General features: G+C 36.5%; 1 long non-coding RNA gene across 5 annotated transcripts in view; it reads right to left on the reverse strand.

The window, feature by feature from the left end:
- The window catches only part of LOC108350038 (uncharacterized), a 118,702-nt gene that overhangs the window by 57,755 nt on the left and 47,340 nt on the right, over positions 1–13,607 (reverse strand). For 4 of the 5 annotated variants that reach the window (XR_010064314.1, XR_010064312.1, XR_005501014.2 and 1 more), the window contains 3 exons: positions 8,740–8,825; positions 8,049–8,181; positions 4,449–5,665 (listed from right to left, as the gene is read on the reverse strand). This is a non-coding gene — a long non-coding RNA (uncharacterized LOC108350038). The remainder of the gene's footprint in view (positions 1–4,448; positions 5,666–8,048; positions 8,182–8,739; positions 8,826–13,607) is intronic. The other variant, XR_010064313.1, reaches the window with a different exon arrangement.

The following is a 13,607-nucleotide window of genomic DNA, read 5'->3' on the forward strand; positions in this document are numbered from 1 at the left end:
ATGTGAATAACAATTCCAAGCAACCAGAGCTTCCAGGGACTAAGCCACTACCTAAAGACTATACATGGACTGACCCTGGACTCTGACCTCATAGGTAGCAATGAATATCCTAGTAAGAGCACCAGTGGAAGGGGAAGCCTTGGTCCTGCTAAGACTGAACCCCCAGTGAACTAGATTTTTGGGGGAGGGTGGCAAGGGGGGGAGGATGTGGAGGGGAACACCCATAAAGAAGTGGAGGAGGGAGGGGGATGTTTGCCCGTGGACCGGGAAAGGGAATAACACTCGAAATGTATATAAGAAATACTCAAGTTAATAAAAAAAAAGTTGCAGTCATAAAACAAAATTAGGCAGAATTATTATTTAGGGAAAGAAGAAGGTAAAGAGTATTAGAAATACAATATGGAGTCTCCTGAGGCCCAGAGTTTGGTTTCCAGGACCCATATTAGATAGCTCACAACCACCTGTAAATCCAAGTCCAGGAAATCTCTTCTGGCCTCCATTGGCACCTGAACACACATGGCATCCACACAGAGACAGATAAAGAAATAAAAATAAAAATCAAATCCTTGGGGGAAAAAAGCAAGAGTATAAATTGGAGATATGAGGATTTAAAGGTACTGGAGGTGGGGGTTTAAGGAAATTCCATAGAAAATGGCTACACTACTTAAGGATGTTCAAATCCAAAAAGTACGTGGGGAGAGAAAAATAAAAGGAATTATCATCCATTAAATAACTTAGGAAATTGCGAGTTAACAAAGTGAACATGTTCATCGAATGTCCACTGCAATAGAGGGTTGGAAAAATGACTCCATAGTTAAGAGCATTAGCTATCCTTCCAGAGGGTCAGGGTTCAAATCCCAGTGTCTTAAGGCAATTCATAACCATCTATAACAAGTTCTAGGAAATTATCCCCCTCTTCTGGTCTCCACTGAGAACCAGGCATAGAAGGGGTACACAGATATATACAGGCAAACAAAACACCTATATACACAAAATAAAAAATAAATTAAATGTCTTCTCCAATGCGTAAAGACAGAAGTAGCCAGAAGCAGGTCATTAAGAATTCTAAGCCAGGGCAGGCATACAGGATGCATATAGACCTCAGTGGGTGGTGCTCTGCCTGAGATTGAGGTCAGACTCCTGTGATTCTGGTGTATGCTAGAGCTGGAGAACCTGTCTTTACATTAGGATCCCTGAGAGTACAAGGAAGAATAATGAATTTGAATATGTATAAGATCGCCAGACCATATTAATCTTAAGAAGTTGGAGACCACCAGTGAAAAATCTGCAGCACAGACAGGAACACAAATGCATCTGGATCAGCCATTTTCAAATGACTGTTAAAGCCTAAGTCCTTGCTCCTGGAAACAAAAAGGCCAATGTTTTGGCTCCCAAGGCCGCTGAGATCACATAATGATTTTTCCCCCACAAGTCATTGCTGTTTTACATGTAATCAAAATTAAAGTTAATTTTGTGTTTATTTAACATTTATGACCAAAATACAGAGCCAGCAATCTTAATATGTATATACCATCTCCCTCAGCTAGGAAGTCCGATTTGCTTTATATTAATAATATATCTTGGGGCCTGGGAAGATGGTGTAGCAGTTATAAACATATCCTGTTCTTGCAAAGGACCTGAGTCTGGTTCCCAGAGCCCATATGGATTGCTCACAACTGCCTGTAGTTTCAGCTCTAGGGGGATCCCATACCTCTGGCCTCTTCAGGCATCAGCACTGTGTGTGTGTGTGTGTGTGTGTGTGTGTGTGTGTGTGTGTGTGTATGTATGCGTGTGTGTGTGTACATGTATGCATGTATGCACACCAAGTGCTCATATAGAAAATAACTATCTCTTATCGGGCATGATAGAGAACATCTTTAACCAGAGCTCTTGGGAGACAGAGGCAAGCATATCTCTGTGAGTTTAAAGGAATCCTGGTCTTCATAAGGAGTTCTAGAACACCAGAGCTACATTGTAAGACCCTGTCTGAAAACAAGCAAAAAAAAAAAAAACCACATATCCTTTCTAATGCCAAAAGCCCTTTGGCATTACTTATTAATTAAATAAGAATTGTATTGTCAATACAACTTACTCTTTCTTAGGGTTCATTTCCCTAGGTCAATTGAACTAGTTTGACACAAAATTAACTTTAATAGACTGATTTAAATTACACTTAATAATCCAAGCTTTCAGAGAAGTTTGGGAACAAAGGTGCTTGCATTCCTCAGGAATATTTCCTCTTGTAATTGTTCCTTGCATTTCTAATTTCACCACACCAGCATTTTGTGCAGTTACACATGAAATTTTGGTGATTGGAACATTCATCTCTAAATCCAAACATTTATTATAATTTTTCCTGTTTCATCTGCATTACAGGATTTTTATGATTTCTGATCTTTCAAAATTTCACTTTAGGCCTTTGAACTATATTCAATGGTATGATAAAAGAATACTACAGAATATTTACATGTCTTTTTAGAAAAAAAAGGAATTAGGCAGTGTTTCATATGTTTCTCCTTTGTGTAATATTTTGGACAGTATTGGTATTAGATCTTCTATGAAGGCCTAATAGAATTCTGCACTAAATATATATGGTTCTGGTTTTTGTTCTTGGTTTTGTTTTGCTTGGGAGACTTTTAATAACTGCTTCTATTTCTTTAGGAGTTATGGGACTGTTTAGATGGCTTATCTGATTCTGATTTAACTTCAGTACTTGATATCTGTCAAGAAAGTTGTCCATTTCATCCAAATTTTCTAGTTTTGTTGAATATAGGCTTTGTAGTAGGATCTGATGATTTTTTGAATTTCCTGTGATTCTGTTGTTATGTCTCCCTTTTCATTTTTGATTTTGTTAATTTGGACACACTCTCTGTACCCTCTGGTTAGTCTGGCTAGCTTGTTGATTTTCTCAAAGAACCAGCTACTGGTCTTATTGATTCTTTTTATCATTCTTTTTGTTTTAACTTGGTTGATTACAGCCCTGAGTTTGAATATTTCCTGCTGTCTACTCCTCTGGTGTATTTGCTTCTTTTTGTTCTAGAGCTTTTAGGTGTGCTGTCAAGCTGCTGATAAATGCTCTCTCCTCTTTCTTTTTGCAGGCACTCAGAGCTATGAGTTTTCCTCTTAGGACAGCTTTCATTGTGTCCCATAAGTTTGGGTATATTGTGCCTTCATTTTCATTAAATTCTAAGAAGTTTTAAATTTCTTTTCTTTTTTTTCTTCCTTAACAAAGTTATCATTGAGTGGAGCATTATTAAACTTCCATGAGTATGCGGGATTTCTGTCATTTCTGTTGTGATTGAAGACCAACCTTAGTCCTTGGTGATCTTTCAGGATGCATGGGATTATTTCAATCTTCTTGCATCTGTTAAGACCTGTTTTGTGACCGATAATAAAGTTCATTTTGGAGAAGGTACCATGATGGGCCTGTTAAGTCCATTTGGTTCATAACTTCTGTTAGTTTCTCTGTTTGTTTTCTGTTTCCGTAATCTTTCCATTGATGAGAGTAGAGTATTGAAGTCTCCCACTATTATTTTGTGAGGTGTAATGTGTGCTTTGATCTGTAGTAAGGTTTCTTTTATTAATGTAGCCGCCCTTGAATTTGGAGCATATAAATTCAGGATTGAGAGCTCATTCTGGTGGGTTTTTCCTTTTATGATTATATCTGGGTACAGCTGTGGGACCTGGTTAGCTCTGGGTGCAGACTGAAACCAGAAGGATCCTGTCCCAGACTGCTCCTGGGTTCCCGTGATCTAAGTGCTCCAGGCAGGTGCTTCGGAGCAGAAGTGGTGGTCTAACCTCTGCTCTCAAGTGTGTCAGTACTCTTAGCTTTCAGTACTGGGTACAAGCAGAGACAGAAAGGATCCTATCCTGACTGCTACTAGGTTCCTGTATCCAGAGGTCTCCAGGTGGGTTTCTCTTGGGCCAAGAATGTGAGCAGAAGTGCTGGCCTCCCCTGAGCTCTCAGGATTGTCTGCACTTCTGAGAGTCCAACTTCTCCCCCATGGGAAATGGGTGCAGAGAGCTGTGGGACAGGATCAGCAACTCTGGTTTCAGGTAGAAACCAGAAAGCTATAATTCACTTTTAACTGAGTCCCCCTACCCCAGTTTTAAAGGCACAGAGTATTGCAAACAGCTATTTTCTATTAGCCTTTAAAATTAAGAGGAAGTAATAGGCAAGGTATAGACTGCTCTCGTGCAATCTCAGTAATTTGTAAACTGGGCAAGTCAAGAACAGAAAAGAATCTGTCTCAAAAGAATAAATGAATAAATAAACATCAAGCAAACAAACAATTTAACTGACTAGTAATTTTCATGCTTCTTTTCATGTTACCCATAAGGAGAAAAGAGCTTTGGCTCTGAGCATTTTTGAAATAGCTTCAAGTAACTGTACAAACTCAAATAGCTTTGAAACCTTTTAAGCCCATATGAAACAGGAGCACATTTACCTTTGATAGACATAGGCTTAGTGAAGAGCAAAGGGCGGTGAGGATGCTCATCCTTCATTACACTCCATCTGGACTCTTCAGCTGGATCTGAGCCTCTGTTGTCATTATGATGGCTGACATAAAAACCGAAGGACAGTCTCCAGACTCCCTAAGAAACGATCAAATACCTGGAATTCCTCCTGCACCCCTGTTCAGTAAATTTTCCCGTATGTCCTCATGTGCAATGAAGCACTTGGAAGCATCCTTCCTTTCATTTGAATTATTTCTATTTGCTATATTTTATCTATGTGTTTCTAGTATGAATTCATGAATAGAGCAATAATACCTTCAGCATTTTTACAATTCCCATCTTTGTAAGCCTGAGTGAGAAACAGCAAAGAAGGAAGTCGAAAATTACCTAGTGGGGGCTGAAGCTAGTTGTGTCTGTTTAATAAAGTTGATTTCTTTTAATTCTTCATGCTATGGCCAAATAACGAAGGGTCTAACTAAATCCCCAGCACCCTTGCAACCTGAGGGGATATTATTGTTAGTACTGGAGCACATATACAGAGATAGAGTTTTCTTTTAAACTCTTCAAAAATCTTAGGAGTTTCCCCTTAGGGATTTTGATACCTAAATGAATTTAAGTGAATTAAAATAAATTAAAAATGAATTAAAGAATCCTAACAACACTGTAGAGGTCATTGTATCTTCTATACATGTTCATTAACAAAAGGCTATTTATTCATTACATGGTAAAACTCAATGAGGAAAGACTAGACACATCTTAATTTGTATGGTTTTACAAAATTTTAAGCACCAATTTCATTTAAGGAGCATGTCTTCATGGGGATCAAATGTCTCCAGTAAAACTTCATCTCCCTTCTGGTTACAAACAGTGAGGGCAGAAGATAGTGTCTACAGTGTGCTTTTGTGTAAACAAGTGGTAGGTAATTCATATCAAGAGAGCAAACAAAAGTAGCCCTTTTAAAATTTTCCCCATTGCCAGACTGCCAACACTACCTCAGAGCAGCACAGAATTCCCCCAACAACTCCACTGCCTCACCTTCTTCTCACAATACTCCACACAAAACTCCATCCAAAGTCTTCTGATCTAACAGAGACCAAACTGGTTCCCATTACCTCAGAGTCATTGGCAGCAACCCAGACATCGTGTAGGTCTCCAGAACATCCGTGTAGGCACCCTACTGGATCAGAAGATTCTGTGACAACCAGGACTACAGGCCAGGCAGAGAGGAAACAGAAACCAAGGGGAAAACATTTAACAAAGACAATCTTTAAAACTGGCACCTACATCTATAATTACCCACAAACTCAAATGCCTGGGGAATAGCGTTAGAACACAAGCAACAGCCAGAGAAGTATGTCACAAGCAGAATCCAGCTGTCCCACTAGAGTATTCTCTGAAAACTACAGCACAGCTCAAGCACAGGAAAATTACCTCAAAGCCAACTTTATGGAAATGATAGAGGTAAAGCCCTTAAAGAGGAAATGAATCAATATCTTAAAGTAATACAAAAAAGCACAACAAACAATTGGGAGTAAATGAATACATTCCTCAAAGAAAGCAAGAAAAACAAAGTTAGAAGTGAATACAACTCAACTATTTCATCATTACATTTACATTCGAAGTCATTTATCTACTCTATAGCACATTTTGATATTAAATAGGAGAAACTCAAACTTAAAAAAATAAAAAAAACCTCTCAATGTATGCCTATCCAACTGTAAGTGAAAGAAAAATTAAAGTCCTATAAACTTGTATATCCATTATTATATCTAACTCAATAGTTTTCTATCACTATTTATTTTTCAATAAATATATTAAAGCATAAAATGATATATGCTTATGTGACCATCACATGAGTAATTAGCGTTTTATCTCCCAAAAATTCACTTGTTGAACGGTATTGAACTTTGAACTACGCTCTTCAACTCCCCAGACAATGTAAAACTGATTGGACTTTTAGTTACTATCCTACTGTGTTGTAGAACACAGAACATATTTAACATTTGGTTAACTAGCCCAACACTTAAACTTTATCAATTTGTTTACCCTCCCTCCTTTTTCAACTTTAACTTTCCATGACCACTATTCAGTTTCTTAATTTTGTGAAATCAGATTTTTGCTTCAACATCCAAATTAAAAGGAACTTGTACCTATTTTTTCCCATTCTCACTCTTTTTGTTCTCAAAATGAGTATTTTGATACTAGCCATTTGTTCTCCTAGAGAAACTGGTGTATGAAAGTGATAACTGATTGCCTAAATTGTTTATCCACAGACGCAGACTGCACCCATTCCCTGGAGATCTGGTAGTTAACTATCTAGAAAATGAGCATGAGTTTTAAGTGACATATGTTTTTGAGTTTTAAGTAGGATGATAAATCTGACATCTTCCCAAAATTATTCAATGATTTGTATATTTCAAGGCCTACTCACATGCATTTATTGACAGCTCATAGAGCATAATTCTAGACCTGATGAATGTTGGGTGATGTATCTTTGTCAAAATGTGTTACAGATAAGCAGTTTTCTTTAAGTTAATGACATTGTTTAATTGGCATGAGTATTCTCATTGTATTCATAGGGAGACTTACAAACTTAGTCACTTATTCAGTAAGAGACATCTAATAACTATCAGATGAGTTTTTGACACAGTTCAAGGGAACAGTGAGTACATAATTAACTTGCATGAGACCCTGAGTCCTAGTCTCAGATTGTCTCAATCACAGATTCACTCTGGTGTGGGTAGAATATTTGAATCACATAAACATGAGCTTACAATGTAATCTTGTGTGTTTATAGTGGTCACCATATATAAGATTTTTACACTGGTGAATTTAAAAGGGAAAAGGTATCATATAACTTTATACCTGCATATAGCCCTGAAAGTATTTCAGTGACAAATGCCTGACAAATGGAATTACGAAAGAGGAAAGATGGAGAGAAATCTACCTATATTCTTGGAGAAAAACCAAAAAAGACTATCACATAGAAGGTAGATGTCAATGGTAGGAAATTGTGACTTTGGCAAATGGTACATCCAATAGAATTTAGTAAAATCATGAATTATCTTGTTGGAATGATGAGAAATGCTTTGGTTAAATAATCAGAGTAAATCTATAGTTAGGTTAAGAATATGAATTAAAATTATCCTTTAGGTAACTTTATTACACAAAGTTTGCCTACAAAGATGGACCAGAATATTAAATAAATGAGGTCTAAATATATTATTTAATATAGGAGGCCTGTTTTAAATGTGTCAATGCTGATTAAAATAATATATAAGAAAAATTTAATAAAACAGGAAAAGCACAGTGTTGTTAATACAGTATAGTCTCAGTAAGTAAGATAAAGAATAAAAGTATAACTGGACTCAGGATAAATAAATGGTTAGGTCATCAGTCTAGGCAGCAAGAGTTACATTATTCTTATATGATTGTTACCAATAAAAACATAGCTAGTAGTTGGAGTTGACTAATAATCTTTAATGGTTACTTTAGATTTTAAAATCCAGGAAATTATTTGGAAAGAGTATAACTGATGTAGAAATGCTGGAAGGCATATGAGAGAACACCAGAAGTGGAAGAATACTTACGGTCACAGAGGAGTTGGAAGGTGAAGTGCATATGGTTGGAAATCTGTCACCCTAAAATCACTTTAGGTTTTTGTTCATTCATTTAAAAAATATGAATTTTCTTTATTCACAATCTTCATCGCTGAGTTCCAGACTGAAAGAAATCAGAGACTGAATTAAAGTATAATTGCTATTTTGTCAAAATTTGATAAAAAATAGTACAGTGAGTTATCATTTGATAGATGAGAAGAAGTAGTAATTACAGAAGCAGGGCACAAAGGATGAAAGCCTCTTTGATAATTGGACCATTTAAATGCATAATGTCCAACGAATTATGAGAATGAATAAATGAATAGGAATATACTGACAAAAGTGGAAAAGGGTGTGTATTCGAAGGAATCATGTACACAATTGTGATTACAGAAAATATTGTGGTGACCAGTAATGACAGCCATTCATGGATGACCTGGTGTTGGAGGGGTAGGTTTCCTGAACTTTATTGTGATTGCTATGAATTTTATGTACACGAGACATGACATACAAAAAAACTAACAATGAAATTAGAGTAATCTGAGAAGAAGCTGTATCCATCTAGGCATTTCAGTGAGTATATGTTGTTAAGAGAGTAGAGCATGACTGTAATTTCATAGATTTCTCAAAGATGAATGGAAAGGAAATGATCTGAAAGACAAAGGAAGAAGAGCTTGAATACCTGCTTCCAGGCTTAGAAGCAAAAGTGCTGTGACAACAAGATCACTTCATCACTCTGCTATCTGGACACAGTCATTCCTGACAGACCTGTGAATGTAAAACAAAAATTACAGTCAAAACCACTATTACAATGACTATTTGCCTTAGAGACCTGGAATGTTGTGACAGAAAGGGCACAAGGAAGGCTTCAGGAGTCTTCCTGGAATATTTGGAATATTCAAATTTTCATTTACTTTATGTTTTACAAAATTTTATTCTTAGACACTGAAAATACTGAATAGCCTTTTCAAGAATCTTGTATGTATGTGATATTTTTCAATCATACTGAAAATAAATAACTATACTGACATAAGCAAACCATGATGTTGGTCAAACCGGATAGCCGTATAGAAAAAAGTAAGAATAGATCTATAGCCCTGCACAAAACTGAAGTCCATTGATACCCTAAATCTAACAGAAGAGAAAGTATGGAATAGACTTGAACTCCTGGGCAATAGAATGGACAGTCTGAACACCACCACTAAGATGAAAACCAATAACTAATAAATGAAATATTATGAATATTAAAATGTTCTGAAAGCAAAGGGCAAAATCATTGAAACAGTGGCAGACTCCAGAATTGGAGTAATTGATTTCAAAATTATATGTATCATTGTTGTTATTTTCTATAATATGCAAAGAACTAAAACCAGTCAAACAAGCAACAACAGCAATAAAAACAATTGTGAGATTACATTTTATCCTAGGTAAATGAACAAGATCACACAAAAAAAATGATAGCACAGGATGGCAAGGAAGTGGGGAAGATGGATATTCATTGCTGGTGACATTTAGGTGGCACAATCAATATGAAAACCAATGTGGAGGGCCTTGAAATAGTTTAAATTCGATATTAACACAAATTCCATCTATATTACTTTTGGACATTTCAGTAGTTTGTATAAGATAGCCCTCATAGACTCATATATTTAATGCTTATTCAAAAGAGAATGGAACCATTTGAAAGGATTAAAGGAAAAGGAATACGAGGTGTGGTTTGTTGGAGTATGCTACTGAGGTTGAACTTTGAATTTTGGAAAGCCCATTCCAGACCTAGTATTTCTCTCTCAGCCTGCAGATCAGGATGTAGCTCTCAGCTGCTGCTCTGTCACTTTGCATGGGACTATGGTCTCCTTTCCTCAATATTCTCAGATGCAAAAGAGCAGGGAAAATTATAATAACTAGATATGATCGATGACTCTGAGGAAATGGTGGTTTCCTGGAATAACATATGGATAGATGGACCTATGACTGCAGGGAAACTGTAACAGCACTTAAAAGAGTTATACAGGTTCGAGGCAGCACCAGAAAGGCAAGTGAACAATGGGCAGACAATTAGAGGCCTTACAGCATTCAGCCCTAAAAAGAAATGTCTTCATCAAAACCCTCCCTCAAGGCTCAGTAATCTATGAAGACTAGGAGAGACACAACAAAGATTACCAATTACGAACTCACAGGGACTATGGTCACAAAGAGAATATTTGTCCAAAATTGAGCTAGACAAATCCCTTCAGGAAGAATGGGAAGTGGACTCACATCTAATTCCTAATCAAGAAGTTGTTTGTACCAGATACCTTGTAGAAAAGGAAAATGAATTTTCGTCAGTGGAGCGACACTAAATATAGGAAAAATCACATGCTATAGTTGGCCAAGAATAAAAAACAAACGAACAAACAAACATGCTCAGTTTTCTGTGAGTACCTTTTCTTTCTTTTTTGTTAAATTTTGTTTGTTTAAGGTGTAGTGGTTTTTTTCTTCTCCTTCTAGGAATTTTTTTCTTTATTTTTGTGTAATTTTTTTTGGATGAAGAATATAAAGTTGTGAAGGTAGGAAGGTGGGGTAAATCTAGTGGGCGTTGAAAGAGACAATAAAAGGATCAAAATCTATTGTACGAAGAAATAAAAACAAATGGGTAGTAATTGAAAATAAAATTGGTACATTTTATCAATTTCAAGTTGTCTATTATTTATGTAAACATTCTCATTTTACTCCCGTCTTCCTTCATTCATTCATTCATTCATTCATGAATGTGTTACATATGAATTATTATCAAGATTACATTCTGGCTATAATTTAGAGATAAATGATCAGGAAATGGCAGCATTTATAAAATATAAGAATAACTTAAATTTCAATTTCTTTCATACATAGCTTAGTTAAGCAGAGTTTAGTTGTTGGTATAAGTTTCTTGTATATAAAATCACATCATGTGATATGACTAGGTACCAGAGAGATGCTGAAATTGGATTATGATTGCTTCCCAAAGGTTCTTGAGTAGATACTTCACTACATGGCATTCATGGGAGGCTAGGTACTGGGTGAAACTAGGGCCTATGGAATTTCTTCATGGTAAATAGATTGTACTTTGTAGAGCTTTTGAAACTGTTATCTACTTTTATCTTTGCTCCCTTGATGCTGGGAGTGGAGAAGACATTTCTACTATGCTCTGCACTTTAATGTTTAGTCTTTCCAGAGGCTTAAAAGCAGAAATATGAGCTAACGAACTGAATTGAAACTGTGTATTTTATTTAATTTATTTTTATATTCCAGATTTTATTCCTCTCCTAGTTCACTCTTGGACTGTTCCACATCTCATACTTCTTCCCTGCCCCCTCCACCCACCAGTCTCCACAAAGATGTTCCCATCCCACTCACCCCACCCGACTTCTAAACTTCCTGGGGATCCAGTCTCTTGAGGGTTATGTGCATCTTCTCTCACTGAACCCCATTTTTTAATAGGGTTATTTTTCTCCCTGTGGTCTAACTTCTTGAGTTCTTTGTATATTTTGGATATAAGGCCTCTATCTGTTGTAGGGTTGGTAAAGATCTTTTCCCAATCTGTTGGTTGCCGTTTTGTCCTAACCACAGTGTCCTTTGCCTTACAGAAGCTTTGCAGTTTTATAAGATCCCATTTGTCGATTCTTGATCTTAGAGCGTAAGCCATTGTTTTGTTCAGGAAATTTTTTCCAGTGCCCATGTATTCGAGATGCTGCCCTAGTTTTTCTTTTATTAGTTTGAGTGTATCTGGTTTGATGTGGAGGTCCTTGATCCACTTGGACTTAAGCTTTGTACAGGGTGATAAGCATGGATCGATCTGCATTCTTCTACATGTTGACCTCCAGTTGAACCAGCACCATTTGCTGAAAATGCTATCTTTTTTCCATTTGATGGTTTTGGCTCCTTTGTCAAAAATCAAGTGCCCGTAGGTGTGTGGGTTCATTTCTGCGTCTTCAATTCTGTTCCATTGGTCTATCTGTCTGTCTCTGTACCAATACCATGCAGTTTTTATCACTATTGCTCTGTAATACTGCTTGAGTTCAGGGATAGTGATTCCCCCTGAAGTCCTTTTATTGTTGAGGATAGTTTTAGCTATCCTGGGTTTTTTGTTATTCCAGATGAATTTGCAAATTGTTCTGTCTAACTCTTTGAAGAAATGGATTGATATTTTGATGGGGATTGCTTTGAATCTGTAGATTGCTGTTGGTAAAATGGCCATTTTTACTATAATAATCCTGCCAATCTATGAGCATGGGAGATCTTTTCATCTTCTGAGGACTTCTTCAATTTCTTTCTTCAGAGTCTTGAAGTTCTTATCATACAGATCTTTTACTTGCTTGGTTAAAGTCACACCGAGGTACTTTACATTATTTGGGTCTATTATGAAGGGTGTTGTTTCCCTAATTTCTTTCTCGGCTTGTTTCTCTTTTGTGTAGAGGAAGGCTACTGATTTATTTGAGTTAATTTTATACTCAGCCGCTTTGCTGAAGTTGTTTTTCAGCTTTAGTAGTTCTCTGGTGGAACTTTTGGGATCACTTAAATATCAGACAGGAAGACTTATGGATCAGAGCTTCGACTTCTGTGAGTTGGTTCTCACTGGAATTTTGTCAGTTCAATAGAAAGACATGGAGTCATTTTGAGATTCAAAAATCCCAAATATTTATTGTAATGAATTTAAAGTTTTCATAGACAGAAACTACCTACAACAATACTGATTAACTGCTGAATGGGATTTTCAAACTACAAAACCCATGCCATTTTAGAGATGAATTATCCAAACCTGTAAGAATTTACTTAATTTAAGCCTTCAGAAGCTTATTGGTACCACTTGGGTAGAAGTAGACTACAGAAATTATTTAATCATTTTGATTCATGTTAGAAGTATTGGTTTTCATAGAAACATATTAATCTGAATCTAACTGCATGATTCAGATTAATTTTTAGTCTACATCCAGAAGGAATTATCTTAGACGAGGTTTGAAAATGTAATTTCCAGACTGACATAAAGAAAGAAAGAAAGAAAGAGAGAGAGAGAGAGAGAGAGAGAGAGAGAACTTCTCCTTCAATTACTTTACTTAATGAAGTTGTTCTCTATGTTCACAACTAACTTTCGAAAGGAATTGATGAATCTTTTAGTTTAAGAATGGCTTTAATAATAGCCAGATGCTGGAAAGAACCCAGATGCCCTTCAACAGAGGAATGCATACAGAAAATGTGGTACATCTATCTACACAATGGAATATTACTCAGCTATCAAAAACAATGACTTTATGAAATTCGTAGGCAAATGGTTGGAACTGGAAAATATCATCCTAAGTGAGGTAATCCAATCACAGAAAAACACACATGGTATGCACTCATTGATAAGTGGCTCTTAGCCCAAAGCTTGAATTATCCTAGATGCCTAGAACAAATGAAACTCAAGACGGGTGATCAAAATGTGAATGCTTCACTCCTTCTTTAAAAGGGGAACAAGAATACCCGTGGCAGGGAATAGAGAGGCAAAGATTAAACAGAGACAGAAGGAACACCCATTCAGAGCCTGCCCCACAT

The sequence above is a fragment of the Rattus norvegicus genome, chromosome 2 (assembly GCF_036323735.1).
Source record: "Rattus norvegicus strain BN/NHsdMcwi chromosome 2, GRCr8, whole genome shotgun sequence".
In the NCBI taxonomy this organism is placed as follows: domain Eukaryota; kingdom Metazoa; phylum Chordata; class Mammalia; order Rodentia; family Muridae; genus Rattus; species Rattus norvegicus.